Source organism: Sturnira hondurensis, unplaced genomic scaffold (assembly GCF_014824575.4).
Source record: "Sturnira hondurensis isolate 20B ecotype Veracruz unplaced genomic scaffold, ASM1482457v3 Scaffold0007865, whole genome shotgun sequence".
Lineage (NCBI taxonomy): Eukaryota > Metazoa > Chordata > Mammalia > Chiroptera > Phyllostomidae > Sturnira > Sturnira hondurensis.
In genome coordinates this window covers 3,217,394-3,233,623 of record NW_028080496.1, presented here as the reverse complement: position 1 = coordinate 3,233,623, position 16,230 = coordinate 3,217,394, and the positions used below count along the sequence as shown (strand labels likewise).

Here is a 16,230-nt window from a genome sequence, read left to right as displayed (position 1 = left end):
CTTGAATGAAAAGATATCTCAGGCGTGTTCTCTTTTTGTCCCAGACTTAGAATTAGCCATTTCCCCAAAGAGCCCTGATTTTTTTAAAAAATATTTTATTTCTTTTTTTTAAGAGGGAGGGAAAGGGAAGGAGAAAGAGTGGAAGAGAAACATCAGTGTGTGGCTGCCTCTCACACGCCCCCTACTGGGGACCTGGCCTGAAACCAGGCATGTGCCCTGACTGGGAACCGAACCGGCGACCCTTTGATTCACAGGCCTGTGCTATTTCCACTGAGCTACACCAGCCCTGGCAAAGAGCCCTGATTTTTTAAATTAAATGGAGAATATTTCAAGACCACAATCCTTGCGTGTCTAAAGGCACCTCCCCATTTTGGAAGACTATATCATTTGGAAAAAGATAAACCAAAATTAAACCCCACTTCCATCCCCAGGGTTTGTCTACAAGTAAAGTTAGTCATTGCTGAGGGACTGAATGGGACAGACCTGGAAACCACAAGCCCAAGAATCTTTTCAACCCAATTTGTATACAAGCATAATTTTACACACACACACACACACACACACACACACACACGCCCCTCAAGCCATGAATTCAGATTAAAGTGATTCTAACTCCAAGGCACCTGGCAGAAGCAAGTGCAAGCACATCCCTGGAGGGATACACAGTTACCTTAGGTCTTAAATAATGCCTACGAACAATTTTTCAAGACGGTGTGTACCAAACACAGGTAAAAACAGCCAAGCACACAGGCAAACAAGAATGAAAACATCAGGCATGAGAGCATAAAGCAACTAAACTTACTACATTTAGAAATATTTAAGCCCTGGCTGGTGTAGCTCAGTGGATTGAGCGCAGGCCTAGGGTGAAGCAAAGGGTCACTGGTTTGATTCCCAGTCAGGGCACATGCTTGGGTTGCGGGCCGGGTCTCCAGTGGGGAGGGCGCCCGAAAGGCAACCACACATAGATGTTTCTCATCCTCTCTTTAAAAATAAATACATAAAACCCTGAAAAAAGAAATACAAAAGACAAACTTGAAACAAGTAGAACTTTCCAATCAGGGTGGAGGTTGTAAAAAAGGGAATTGTATGTACTATTTGTGCCACAGACTTGTGCAATGATTCCTATCGGGCAATGGAGACCCACTGGGGCATTCAGCATTTAGTTCCCAAGAGTATTTTGCAATTACTTTGGACCTCTTTGTTCTATCCTTTCTTTCCTTAAAAGAAATATATTTAAAAAATAAAGAATACATATGTATTAAAATAAAAAATACATAGGTTCTAAAATATATACTCAATATTGTATTTACTATATACATTTATATTGATCTATTTCTTTGAATGTTAAATACTTCAAACATACAGAAAAAAAGCAAAATAATAACCATGTAACCACCAACCGAACTTAAAAAATTAACTTCTATCCTATTTCTCTCTTTTAAAGCATAAAACATTCCAAGTATATTTTAAAATCCCACTCACTCCCCTTCTGTCTCCTTCCCTTCCCTTCCCATAGATCGTGCTGGCTGTCCTAAAGTGGGTGTGTGCAGATTTCTTACTTTATAAACATCAAACAGCATGGCCTTTGCCCCATTTTTAAACTCGGGGTTTCCTGCTCAGTACAACGAAGGCACCAGCTACCTCCCCAGAGGGTCTCCTCCCAGGAGACCCTAAGCTGCTTTCTGACAGCGGCCCCCGCTGACAAAACTTGGGTTCAGTTTCCTTCTATTTGCTCTTCGCCACACAGAAGACCTGCGCCACACAGAAACCCTTTTCGATTTCTGATCCCGGGCTCAGTCTCCCCTGCGACTGCTCCTGAGCCTTGACAGGGCCACTGGTGCCATCCAAGCTGGTAGCACCGGGGGCGGGGCGGGGGGCGGGGCGGGCGGGCAGTTGCCTTCTCCATCTCTGGGCATTGGGGACCACCGTTCTGAGACACCCAAGGGCAATGGACGACAGCCTGATGTGGATGGAGGAAGACGCTTTGGAGTCAGCCCTTAGTTCGAATCCCATCTCCAGCACTCGATCAGCAAACGCCCTTTCAGCAAGGACAGCGTCTTTGTGCTTCGGCTGCGCCAGGAGGGCAGTTTGACCTACTTCGCCAGTAAAGAAAACCGAACCCTTACTCTGCAGTCAAGTACTCCTTGAAGCATTTACTAAATCGTTTAATCCAGACCCCTCGCCACCTTCCCCCGCCCCCCTCCAAAACAACCCATTTTCGCCTACATATCGGAAGGAAATCGAGGCACTTAGGTCAAGTAACGGTGGAGTCAGAGGGCTAGGGTACGTGGAAGAGCCGGGATTCGAACCGGGACATCTGACCTACGTCCCTTCGCTGCGGGCTCGTGCCGCTACACTTGTCAGTCCACGAGTGCCAAACATGTGGCACACAGTGACACTCAAAACAGAGCAGCCGGCTGTGGAAGGCCACTGAACGGAGCAGAGTTCTGGTTTTCCCTCCGGAGGGAAATGGGGACGGGGCAGCGCCCTGGACTGGGCCTGGCCGGTGACTACTCTGCAGCAGACACCCAGGTCAATGGCTCTAGGCCGGCTCGGCCCCAACGCCCTGGGTGGCTCCGGGACAGCGCGCCCCCGCCCCGGGCCTGTTTCCTTCGGGGAACCTTCTTTGCTCTCTCCCAGGCAGCCCGTGAAATGACAGGGCTCAGCGCGCCGAGCCGGGGCGAGCGACGGAGGAGCCAGCGAAGCTTTCCTCTCCGGCCGGGCCGGGAAGACGAGCTGCGCCGGGGCGGGCCGGCCCTGAGTCCGCGCGCCGCACTCACCTCTCCCTTAGGCTCGGAGCCGGCGGAACCGGGGTCCAAACTCCCCGCGCCGCCTCCACATTCCGCGCACCGCGCGCCACCTCACTTCGCGCCAGATGTCAGCAGATTCCGATTGGCTGAGCCCTGAGGGAACCGACCAATACCGTCGGGCCTTGGCGCCTGTCCCCTCCCCCTTGGGCTTCCGGGGCGGGGCCACCATACGCCACTAAGGAAGCATGTGTTCTCAAGCCCAATCATAATTCGCAATGTCGTGTCAGGTGACTATGGTTAAACGCCGGGCTTCCGGTGCTAGTCGGGGCTCTGTTTTTGTTGTGATTCCTGGTGTTGGTAAAGGTTTTTCATACCAAACAGTCAACAGGATTGCGGACTGCAGTGAGGTTGAAAACCCCGGGGTTTGAGGGGGGCTTGACACTTGCCGGTACCCATAGGCGGAGAGGCTCTGTGCCCGGAGCTGTTGGGCTCTGACCGCCTGAGGTTCCGGTAGCTTCTCCACTCCATTAGTAGCGCGGGCCTCGGCCTCACCCGTACTGCTGCACTCGAGCAACAGTAGGTTGTCATTCACCGGGAGAGGGGTCGCAAACCCAGATTCCTCCCGGGGCCTGTGCAGGACCAAGCTGCGGCTCCAGCTGCTTGCGGCCCCGCGAGACTCTGGCCCAGTGATGCCACATCTTCCTTTCCTTTTTTAAATTCCGTCCTTTATTTATTTCTCTTTTTAAGGAAAAGGCGAAATTTGTTCCTTTTTTATGTGTGAAGTCTGGCCAAGTTTTAAATTTTGCAAAAAACAAATGCTGGCAAACAAAACACTTTGTGAAATTACTCTATAGAAAGAAAGCAAAAGCAGAGTAAATGAAGCAGATATTTAATACCAAAAAAAAAATGGCCAAGTAGGAGGCAGGATAGAGACAAGGTTCAAGCTATGAATAATCTAAAACAAAAAAGCGGCTAACACTTAGACTTCAAAGGATACTGCCTACAACATGAAGTAGGACCCTCTCAACTCAAGGAGGGGTGGCATTCAGCTGAAATGCCTGCTCTACACACGACCAAAACCCTCTTCTTGCCCGTTTCTTCACTGTCCTTCAAGTTTGCGTCCTTATCTAGTGTCAGGCGCGGTGCTCGGCTCTAGAGAACTTCCTAGTGGAGCACACGGTGTGTTGGACATCTGTGAAAGAGGCAGACACTCATACCCTAATAATGATGACATAGCTCGAAGAAAGAGCACAGGTATCATGGGAGCACCCAGGAGGGCCACATAGGCAGAGCTGGAGGGTTAGGTACGGCTTTCAGAAGGTGTCCTCGCACCTGAGAGATGAGCCAGTACTTTTAATGTTGGATATTGGGTGTGGAGGCCCTGATAGATGGGACCAAAGCATTCATGTTGTAGTAAACCACCATGGGGCTCCCGTTATGGACCCGTTTGTGTCCTCCCAAAATGTGCATGCCAAAGTCCCAACTCCCAATGCGACTGTAGTGGAGATAAGACCTTTATGAAGGGTAACTCAAGTTAAATGAGGTTGTAAAGATGGGCCCCTAATTTTATAGGACTGGTGGCATTGTAAGAAGAGAGAGAGAGAGAGGGAGATTTCTTTATGTTACCAGAGGGAAGGCCATGTGAGGACCCAGCAAGAAGGCCACCATCAACAGGCCAGGAAAAGAGGCCTAACAGAAGCTGCACAAGTCAGCACCTTGATCTTGGACTTCCCACCCTCCAGAGCTGCAAGAAAAATCAATGTCTGTTGCTTCAGTGACCCAGTCTGTGGTATTTTGTTATGACAACCCTGGGAGTTTCCAGTGTAAAAGCAGTGGGCCAATCACCACTTTATTAATTAGGTTTTGTATAAGTTTTAATCCTCGAAGGCCCTGTTTTAACTTATATTAGACCATTTTAACTATTTTAACTGGAGAGCAGGGTTCTTGGGATGCCATATTACTCATTGTGTTGCTCCAATGGGGGGGTATTTTTCCAGCCATGGGTATTGTCAGTATGGGGAGTTTAGGCAAGGCTACAAAGTGAGGCATTCCTATTTTCTCATCTTTGGTAGTTACTTTCTTAAGATTAGAGGGGCACAGCCCTGGCTGGTGTAGCTCAGTGGATTGAGCTCGGGCCTGCGAACTAGAGGATTGCGGTTCGATTCCCAGTCGGGGCACATGCCTGGGTTTCAGGCTGGTTCCTTGCAGGCCAGCTACCAGCAGGGGACGCACGAAAGGCAACCATCCATTGATGTTTCTTTCTCTCTCCTTCCCCGCTAAAGATAAATAAATAAATAAAAACTTTAAAAAAATAAATAAAGTGTACATGATATTTTTAAAAAAAGATTAGAGGGGCACAGTGTTTACATTTAATGGGATCCCCAGGTATAGCTATAATTTGAGCTCCAGTAATAATTAAGTCCGTAAAGTTTTGTCAACTGGTGCATTTTAGCACATGTTGCAGTTAATTTAAAACCTGGGTTGCAGACGCACCAAAGCCAATCACCACCCTTTTTATCTTCTTGTTCTATACATTAGTAGATAAATTTTGGATTTCCAATTGGGCCAAATTAAGGATCTTTGCTTTAAGGTAGTTACAGATCACATATACATATATAATGTATCTGTTAATGGCTTTTAGCCAGTGAGGCTGTGGTTTTTTTTTTTTTTTTTTAGTTTCTGTCTCAGGCTGATAAAAGGAAAGAGGAAGCAAGGAGGGCCCAGTACTTCTAGATAGCAGCTGCTCCCTTCCTCAGCCTAATACGTCCCCTCCTTCCATAACACCCTTTTTCCTCTTAAAAAAAGTCTTTTAGAACAGCTAAGCACCTGTATCTGTAGGCAGGTAAAGTCTTTTCCTGTCTCCAACCATTTCCTTTTCTTTTTTTCTTTTGAGTGTTTACCTGAAGACTCCTGGGCTGAATAATTGCAGCAAGATTTAGGGCATAGGGTTGCTCCCCAGATGTCCGGTTCCTGGCCCTGAGCTGATTTAGGGCAGGGGAAATATTGGAGTGGTGTGTGGGGGTGATAGAGGAGGTGGCTGTATGGACGGTTTGTAGTTAAGACTTTCCATGCCTGCAGAAGCAGCATCACCGGAAATGTTAGTTTGGCCCTATGGTGAACAGATGCCAAGTGGGCAAATACAGGATCAAAAAAACAAAAGCAAAAAACCAAAACACTGTTTGGGCAGCTGCTCTCCACACCGGGGCATGTTCCAAGAGGCCAGTGCTAGGAAGCAGGAGTGGCCTCGGCCACACCAGCTTGGCCTCTGTGATTGGTTCAGCAATGGGCCTGTGACTCCAGCTGGTCCAATGAGAGCTCCCCCTAAGACTTTTGTTAGACTTTACTGGGAATATGCCCTTTCTGCTGGGGTTCCCACGCTGTTAGGATGTCCTCATGCAGCTGGGACTGGGAGTGACAGAAGCCAGCCTGAGAATGAAGCCACCACAGAGGAGAGTGCAGGCAAGAGAGGAAAAGGGAAAGAAATGGTCTAATATGACTGACTGAGGCCCAGGATCCTGCCGCGTTGTTAGCCATGCCATGGACTTTTCAGTGATGTGAGCCAATACTCCTTCATACTTTAAAAGAAAAATGCAAGGTGCAAAATAGCAAACACAATTACTACTATTTGTGCAGAAAATAGTGATTATATGTATCTGTACATACATCCGTACTTTCCTGTACTTTAAAAAACGAATTATCATGGATATATGTCGGGGAGTGGGAACTGGGTAGATGGGGAAGGAAACAAACTTCCTTGTATGCCCTTTAATTAACCTTCTGATGTTTGCACATTTAAGGATGTTACCTATTCAGAGTAAAAATACAGAATTTTAAAAATACAAAAAAGTAGAGGTTGTAATGGTCTGTGGAATAGTCTAAAATTCCTACACATGCAAGAATATAGGAAAGTGTGCCCATAGTAAAAAACAACAAAGAGTCAACAGAAACTGACCTCAAAATGGTCCAGATGTTGGATTTAGCAAAGATTTTCAGGAAATTATTACAAATATATTCAAAAGTTGAAAAGAAGATCTGTTAGAAAAAATTAAAAGAAACTATTGCCCTAATGAATGAAGTAATGGGAAACCAAAGCCCAAGGGTATTCAGAAGCAAAGGGACTGTGAAGGTCTACTTGTTCCTCGTTATTTTAGACCCTCCTCTACTCCCCATTCCAGAGACACCTGGTCCTGCCAGTGGTCACGGTTTTTAGGATTCCATGGTATACGCCAGCTTGGCTTTCACTCTTGCCAACTACTGGCCCAGGAATTGTCCCTTCCTGGATCTGCTACAACAGTTAGCATTTCTCTTCTGCTGTCTAGCTTCCACATTTTGTTACTCTTGTCTTCTCTGCTCTCCTCATCCTGGTGGATTTACTATAGTTAAAAAAAAATTTTTTTTTGCCCCGGTAGATGTGGCTCAGTGAATTGAGTGCTGGCCTGTGAACCAGAGGGTTGCTGGTTTGATTCCCAGTCACGGCATGTGGTGCCTGGTTTGAGGGCCAGGTCTCCACTAGGGGGCGCGCCAGAGGCAAACACACATGGCTGTTTCCCTCTCGTTCTCTCCCTCCCTTCCTCTCTTAAGATAAATAGATCAAATCTTTTTTAAAAATAAATATTTCAACCCTGGCTGGTGTAGCTCAGTGGATTGAGCACGGGCCTGCGAACCAGAGGATCGTGGTTTGATTCCCAGTCAGGGCACATGCCTGGGTTGTAGTCCAGTTCCCTGCAGGCCGACTCCCAGCAGGGGATGCACAAAAGGCAACCATACATTGATGTTTCTCTCCCTCTCTCCTTCCCCTCTAAAGATAAATAAATAAATAAAATCTTTAAAAAAAAATAAATATTTCACTGTGGCTTTAGGAGGGATTTTAGAAGGAATGGGTCCAGATGTGCATTTTTAACCTGCAGTTTCAGCCTAGAACTCCTGTACTAATTCTTAAAGCAAATTAAACATCCTAGTATGTCCTGGAAACTGTCCTCATCCAATACGATAGCTTTCTGTTGGCCTCCTGCTCACTAAAAGGCCTCAAATGAGATTTCTTAGTCTCCCTTTCTTCTTGTGCCCTTGAGGGCCACAAAGCCTCTAAATAAATTACTTCAGCCTGTCCAAAGCCCATTACTTGGGCTTGACAGTAATAGAGAGGAGACGCTCATTTTTGTCTAGACAAGTAGCCATCCTCAAGCGACGTGGGCGCACTCCAGTTTCACAAATACATACCCTTTTGGACGTGTCGGCTTTGATCGACAGTAAATATTAAATTATTCTCCGAATAAAAAGCCTCTACTGCAGCTAACATAGGCTAACACCATTAAATGATCACTCAGGTCTTAACATCTAAAAGGCCTCTCTCCTTCCCTTAAACAAGCCCTGTCAGCCCCAGCAACAGGTATTCATGACGCTAGTGAGTACTTCTTTCTTTTCCTCCATGAAAACAAGTGACCTTTGTTGTATGAGGCGTAACAGAGACCACTCCCCATCGCCCACGTAGCGCCAGGCGTGCCTGTGGCCTGTGTTCTGCGGCTAGAATATCTGTCTTGCTGAAAACTTCTATATTTGCCTCGTCTGCTTCCTAAATGCGGGTGGGGAGGGTCCTCCAGTTCAGCTAAAGCACGACTCCTAAAATCTGGCCGGCGGCCCTGGCTGGTGTAGCTCAGTGGATTGAGCCTGGGCCTGCGAACCAGACGATTGCGGTTCCATTCTCAGTCAGGGCACATGCCTGGGTTGCAGGCCAGTTCCCGGCAGGGGCAAGTTCCCAGCAGGGGATGCATGAGAAGCAACCATACATTGATGTTTCTCTTCCTCTCTCCTCCCCTTCCCCTCTAAAGATAAGTAAATAAAATATTTTTTAAAAATCTGGCCAGCGACATGCATTAGCTGTCGATCAAAGGACAGGAGTAGAGAGCTGCGCTGTGGCTCAAGAGTAGCCGCGCTCCTTTACAAAGGCCATAGTCCAAGGTCCCAGTAACCACTCCTTCCCTTTGCCCGCTCAAGTGCGGGAAGCTTGCCTCTGTCGTTAGTGCCATCCCTGGTTGGGTCTCCAAACCCTGCTCCATAGATCTGTGAATAGGCCCTTCATTAGCCTAAGTGCCCCTTTGTGGTGTGCCAGCGGACCCCCCGACAGGTGTGCCCGATTTTCAGCTGATGTATAGAGTTCTGGTCCACTGGACAGAACCCGTGTTGGCCTCAAGGACATCTTACTGTTATCTTTCACGTAGACGGGTCTGTTCACGGGTTTCAGAGCATGAGGTAGGGGGGATGATCCCCTTTGATGTCAGACATCTGCACAGGTGATGAACTAACTGCTTCCCTCAAAACACGTACCCTTCTCATAAATCTGCCAGTACTTTCATTGGTTCCAGCTGACTTTCGAGTTCTTCATATTTACGGCCAACTGGGGAAACAATAAAGAGAAATAAATCTCCAAATGCCTTAAGATTATGAGATGCTCCAGCTGAAAATGCTTTGGCTACTGCAACCATTTTCTCTCTTCTCGGGGCTGTACCTGATTTTCCTCACTTTCCAGCCGGGCTCCTCTGGCAACTGTTTTGGACGTTCTCTGCTCCAAAAGGAGGCCCCAAATTCAGGGGAGCAATCTGGAGACGGAGAGGGTCTTCAACCAGAGCACCTTGGGCATACCCCTGACGGCCACTTGGTGGCGCCCAAGAGTCTTCACCTTCACTGATCATATGATACGTGGAATGGATCATGTGAATAAAGGGGGTATGACAGGAAGTCTGATGAAAGTTGTTAGTATGTTCCAACATGTTCCATTGTGGATTATGGTATTGTCATCGCTGCCGTTTTTTAAGCTGTCAGCGAAAGAACATCCGACCTCAGAAAAAGTCCTCGAAGAATTTATTTGAGCCAAACTGAAACAGTTGCCAGGAAGCAAAATCTCAACGGGATGAGAACATGTTCCGAAGAACCGTAGTTTTGCAGTTTATGTTAGACACTGGAATCAAAGGGAGAGATGTAGAAGGGTTACGTGAAATGCGTCGGTGGCAGATTAGAGAGGCAAGGAAAGCAAAGAGGGGAAATATCCGAGAATGGGTAAAAAACAACAGCAGACATTTTCACATGGGCGGGTACGGGATGGTGAGTATTTGCAGGGATGGCCCGCGGCCACCGAGATAACCAGTGCGGTCAGCGCGGTCTTGTGTGGCGGTGCCTCCCGGGGTCTGGACACAGATTACGCTGACATTTCAAAAGTATGTTATCTCAGATACACAAAGACAACAGGCAATTTCAAAGTTAAAGATTGACCTTTGTCTAGGAAGCTCCAGGTCTAGGACGTGACTACCAACATCCTCTGCTCTCTGTCAGGAATTTTTACATTCGGACCACCCAGTGGCTACTCCGGTCTCTGGGTGTGTAAGGCTCACTGTGCAGCCTCCCCTGAACCAGGCGGGTTTAGTACGTGGCCCCTTTTTTCGTCTACAAAGCAGGTGAGGGAACAGCCAAGTCCACAGCAAGATTATTCTGTTTCATTTCATCCAGAGGAAGAAATACTGATCACAGAAATCGAAATGCACATTCACAGAATATACAGAAACATCACCCTATGAGAAATTCTATACTACCTTCATCCAAGAGCTGTGAGAAGTTTTCACACTCGGGTTTGAAATACCCCTCTCCTTCAACATGATGGGAAGGAAGTCAGTGACACCCTCTGAAGCAGCAAGAATTTCACCATTGACTTCACTGGAGAGTCAGCCATGGGGGTGAAATACCAAAAGAGAATCTGAAAAATGAAATTGGACACAACATGTGCGGAAACCCGAGTCACACAGCCTAGACCTTAGCCTCAGTTCTTGCAAGTATAAGATACACTGTTCTCAAAGAGACAAGACTTTCTCATCTTAAAATATTAATAGGTTGGCCTGTGGAACTTCACAGGACACTCCCAGGAAGCCCACTTAAAAGACATCGTATATTGCCCTGGCTGGTGTAGCTCAGTGGATTGAGCACAGGCCTGCGAACCAGAGGATTGTGGTTCGATTCCCAGTCAGGGCACATGCCTGGGTTGCAGGCCAGTTCCCGGCAGGGGACACACGAGAGGCAACCACACATTGATGTTTCTCTCCCTCTCTCCTTCCCTTCCCCTCTAAAGATAAATAAATAAAATCTTTTATAAAAAAGACATCGTATATTAAGTGACATTCTACTTAAGTAGTGCGAAGTGTCTATCTGGAGACGACAGGTCAGGTCCCACACGGTAGGACTTGCCTACAGGACCTGCCTTCCCACCTTCAGACACCAATCGGGAGTCCGGGTTGTCACCTATGCTTCTGACCTGCTGACTAGGACCCAGCCCTGGAGTTCACTGAGCATCTCACAGAAATCAGAGGAACGTCCTACTTACCAGAGTGCCCGTTTATTATAAAAGGAGATGACTCAGGAAGTGTGAGATGGAAGACACATGGGGCAGGTATGGGAAAGGGGTGTGGAGCTTCCCTGAGCTCTGAGCACGTGCCTGTCCCCATATCCCCGTGTGTTCACCAACCCAGAGGAAGGTGTCTGAACTCTGCCCTTTCAGAATTTTTTAAATTTTTATTTATTTATTTTTAGAGAGAGGGGAAAGGAGCGAGAGAGAAAGAGAGGGAGAGAAACTTCAACGTGTGGTTGCCTCTTGTGCGCCCCCTACTGGGGGCCTAGCCTGCAACCCAGGCATGTGCCCTGACTGGGAATTGAACCAGCGACCCTTTGGTTCACTGAGCTACACCACCCAGGGCCTATTTAGAATTTTTATGGAGGCCTCATTACAGAGGCACCATTGATTGAATCACTGGTCATTGGTGACTAAGGAGGGTGGGTGGGACTCAAAGTTCAACCAGCCCACCCTTTGTAGACTTAGGGGCTTCCCAAGTCACCACATTAGCATACCTTTAAAAGATACCTTTATCATTTCCATCACTTAGGAAACTCCAAGGATTTTAAGAGCTCTGGCCAGGAATAGGGACAAATACCAAGTATATATTTCTTACTATAAATCACAATATCACAATCTCTTTCACAGTTTCTGCTCAGTCACCCTGCAGCTTCTGCACCCTTTGTTTTCCATGGCTTTTCCCTGTGACTTTGCTCAGAAAAATCACTCTCGGGCTTGGCCACCCGGGCTGCTTTGTGCACCAGCATACAGAGGGAGTGAATTGCCTGGGAGTCCGAGTGTCCTTGCTCCTCTCAGTGCTGCGGGAGGGAAAACACGGCTCTCTTGTCAGTGGGGAGACAAACTCCCAGGTGTAATTTACCCTTCAAACGCCCTCTGGGTCAGGCCGAGGCTGGGGCTTGACCCACGCTGTGTGGACACACGATCCCCCTCTGCCCAGAACACTCTGCCCGACAACCACAGGGAACACATTTTTTCTTCAAGGACATGTGGGACATTCCCTAAGACAGACCATAAAATAAGCTGATAACTATTAAAGGACTAGACATCTTACAGAATATGTCCTGTAATGACAATGGAATTATATTAGAAACAACAATAAAAAGAAAGCTAGAAAAGACCCAAGAGCTTGGAAATCAGACAACAAACACTACTAATTAACTCATGAGTCAAAAAAGAGAGATCGCAAGGAAAAATTTCAGATATCTTGAAACAAAATATAATGTAACACAATATATCAAAACATATGGGATGCAGGCCAGGCTATGTATATTTACAAGGAAACTTCTAACTCCAAATGCTTGTATTATGGAAGAAAAGCTTTGAATTGGAGATCTAACTTCTCACGTTCAGTAGCTAGAAAAAGAACAAACTTAAAGCCCAAAGTAACAGAAAGAAAGAAAATGATCGAAACAAGAGCAAGAATCAGAGAAATAGAAAATCAACAAAAATAGAGAAAACCAAAATTGGTCCTTTGAAAAGATGAATAAAATAGATAAACTCTGGCCAGACGTGGCAAGAAAAACAGAGAAAGAGAAAATAAAAGTCGGGGGGAGGGCGGAGGGTAGGAGTACAATGGTACCGAACACTGTCCGTGCACGGTTTCTGTGTGTTTGAAATCACATCGAAATAAAAACGGAAACAAAGGGGGTGAATGTGCACATAGACAATGCTGAGCACCTCAGGTCTGGATCGAGAGAAGTGATCTTGTTCTGCTGAACTGAGGACAGGAGCGGGAGAAGCGTGGGAAGGAAGAGAAGTGTGGCGGGTGAGGAAACGGGAGCGCGCGGTGCTCGGGAGCGCGCGGTGCTCGGGAGCGCGCAGTTCCCGGACGCGCTGCCCTCCTGGCCTGGCTGCCCCCACGCGCAGCCCAGCGCCTGTGTCCTGTGGAGCCTTCTGGGCTGCATCCCGCTCCCAGGACGGCTTGCCTTCTCTCCTCGAGGTTTCTTGTACTCAGCACTGCAAACTCCTCTCGCAGCTCTAACCTAAACAACCATGTGAGAGCCAGGGTTGATTTTTTTTTTTTCTACAATGTAATGGGGAAGGAGGATGAAGTTTCACAGGAGGAGAAGGCAGGCGTTTAAATTTAGCCGTGGCGGATGAAAGCGAGTATTGCCTCTGAATCAGAAACTAGGCAGAGTTCCTTCTTTATTCTCAAAGGCAGCAGCTGCTCAGAGACAAGCAGATTGAACCACTTCCTCCGGGCTCAGAAATTCGCAGCGAGGGCGCGTACACATGCACATTTACATACATATATGGTTAGAAGCACAAGGAAGGGGAGCACAAAGAAACATAATTCCTTGATGATGTCACTTGCAGCCCTGGTGAACAGTTTTACATTTCGCAGCACACGGTTTTCCGCAGGAGTCACTCACGGTCACACGTCCAGCCCATTCTCTCAAACCAGGAGGTAGGTTAAGTAGGACGACAGACTTGGGGTTTTTTTGTTTTGTTTTTTTTTAAGTAAGAGGTGTTATTTCTTTTTTATTTTTTAATAGTATTTTTTAAAGATTTTATTTATTTATTTTTAGAGGGGAAGGAGAGAGGGAGAGAAACATCAATGTATGGTTGCCTTTTGTGCATCCCCTGCTGGTAGTTAGCCTGCAAGGAACCGGTTTGCAACCCAGGCATGTGCCCTGACTGGGAATCGAACCGAGATCGTCTGGTTCACAGGCCCGCGCTCAATCCACTGAGCCACGCCAGCCAGGGCATCTTTTTTAGAGTTTTATTAGAAACGATTTCAAACATACACAGGAGAATAGAGTGTGCCCAACGCCCGGCCTTGTGCTCCACCCGTTCAGGGAAGCCTCTCTGGTGACAAACCACAGACATGGTCCCTGAAAGGACATCTGCGCCGTCCAGCCTGAACAATCCACTTACCCTGAGTTGGAAGAAATTGTAAAAGACTAGGATGTAGACAAGGACATTACACTTAGCTTCCCTGGGAGCTGGCCTCGACGGCATGAATCAGCTGATCAAAGCCCTTTGTTCAATTTCCGTTTCCTTATTGGCGTAAAGGAAAGCTGTTCGCCACCGACCATCTGCCCCAGGTTTCCACGGATCGGGTGGAACGCTCATGCTCTTCTCAAGAGTCTTTGTTTTAGTGGATTTAGTGGTTTTAGTCTTTTGTTTTAGTGTTTCATCCCAACCTTTCTAAGCCAGGTTGGGATAAAAGAAGACTTTCTATAACTTTCTACTTTTTTCCCCCCAACAAAATGGAGACACTGTCTAGTTACGATCCGCCGTGTTAGATGGTGACGGAGTCCCTGATGGCGAGGGCCATTGGGCAAAGAGAGCCATAAGCCTGGGTCTCAGGAAAGAATTCTGGGACAGGGCATTTATTTGGTCAGAAGCGACAGTCCATGACACTGGGAGACGACGTGAGGAAAACAGTGCAGAGGGGAGGAAGGCCTGGGTAGAACGAGGCAGGACAGGCAAGAGCTAGGCCGCTAGGCACACAGCCCTGGGAGAAAAGGGGACGTGAGAGGCTGACCACAGAGAGGGACCCGGAGGTGCTGCAGTCCCCTCCGTGAGCTGGGAGAAGGGCAGGGCCCACAGAGTGTAAGGCAGAGGGGGAAAGTCTAATTCCCTCTCCGGTGCACCTCAGCCCTCCTTAACTGCCCCCGACGGTCCCCTCCACCTTCAGAGTGCCTGGGCTCTTGGGAGAAAATCACCCCTCACTCTTTCGTCCCAATCTCTGACCACCCTCATCTGGCCCATCCGCCCTGGACCGGCCCATTCCTACTTGTCAGGTCGCAGCCTAAAAATCTCCTGTGACCTTACAGTGACATCAGATCGCACCATTATACCCTCTGCACTTTTCCTGTACGAAATGTCTCGTGTTTTCACAGCTCTTTGGCCGATGCCTACCCCATCCCCAACATAGGGGGTTAGCTCCAGGAGGGTAGACACCGTGTCTGTGTCCTTCACAACGTGCACACCAAGTGCCAGCCTTGGTGTATGGCTCGGGCTCTGCTCGATAAAGATGGAATGAATGAATGATTGAATGAATGAATGATTGAATGCAAGCAAACGGGTGTTGGTGGTACCTAATCCTGGGTTATGCCATCCGTCCCCTTCCCCTGCAGGTGCCCCACCCCGGCCTGCGTCCTGCTCTCCGGCCTCAGCTCAGCTCTGCAGAGACCGCTGACCGCCCAGCGCTGAGTTTCTGGGTCTGCCAGGGATGGAAGGCCGACTGAGATGAGTGGGAGGTGGGGAAGGGAGACGGCGAACACAGACAGCTTTTTCACAAGTTTGGCCTTGAAGGGGAAGAGAGAATTAGGCTGGCAGCTGCAAGTAGCTTTAGGGTCAACGCAGGGTTGGTTTTTTTTTTTTTTTTGAGATTTTGGGAGGGACTGAAACATGTTTAAATGCCAGTGAGAGGGTTCAGTTAGGAGGGAGAGGCTGAATAAGTAGCAGTGGGAAGGAACGCTGAGCGGAGTGAGGGCGTCTCTGCTGGGCACCCGGATGTTGGTGTCAGCTCTTCGTGCCCCAGAGCTGACTGGGGCCCCTCCCGGGAGCGGCGGCTCCCGCATGGCAGTGTGGGATGCTAGGCCACCCAAGCAGGCCCTGGAAGGCAGGTGTCCAAGATCTGGTTCTGAGTCACTGCGTTGACCACTCCCTCCAGCTGATAAAAAGGTTGGACGGATTGAGAAGGGAGCCAGAGATTTCGAGATGGGCTCTGTGGGAGAGGCTTGTACTGTGGAGCCCATGGGGGCCGGGAGGCGTGCTTCCTATTTTTCTCAGATCACCTGAGGGGGCAACCTGGAGAACTTGAAGGGTGGTCCCTGGAGCTGGGGAGACACCGGGGTCACCTGACCACCCTCATTGCACCTGGAGACCTGGAGGCGAGGCTGTGGTTGTGGCTGCCTGTCAGCCCCTGGGCTTTTCCTTGAGAGGTAGATGAAAGCCGGTCAGAAGTGCGCACCTCCAGTGGCGGGTCTACATCAGTGGTTCGCACCTGGCAATGGGTGCAGCCATTTTTGATCATCATGTCTGGAGCTGGGGGTGCTGCTAGATAGCTTACATCACGCAGGGCGAAGCATCAGAGAGGGCAGGGGGCGTCGGTTGTGTGTTGGGAAGGAGGGAGTCCCA

At 48.3% G+C, this 16,230-nt stretch overlaps 1 protein-coding gene across 2 annotated transcripts in view; it reads right to left on the bottom strand.

Annotated features, from left to right (window-relative positions):
- BLM (BLM RecQ like helicase) overlaps nt 1-2,884 on the bottom strand; it is a 57,018-nt gene extending 54,134 nt beyond the window's left edge. For both annotated transcript variants that reach the window (XM_037053566.1, XM_037053567.1), the window contains exon 1: nt 2,781-2,884. The gene's annotated coding sequence lies outside the window, so the exon portion shown is untranslated. The remainder of the gene's footprint in view (nt 1-2,780) is intronic.
- Between the last annotated feature and the right edge of the window lie 13,346 nt (nt 2,885-16,230).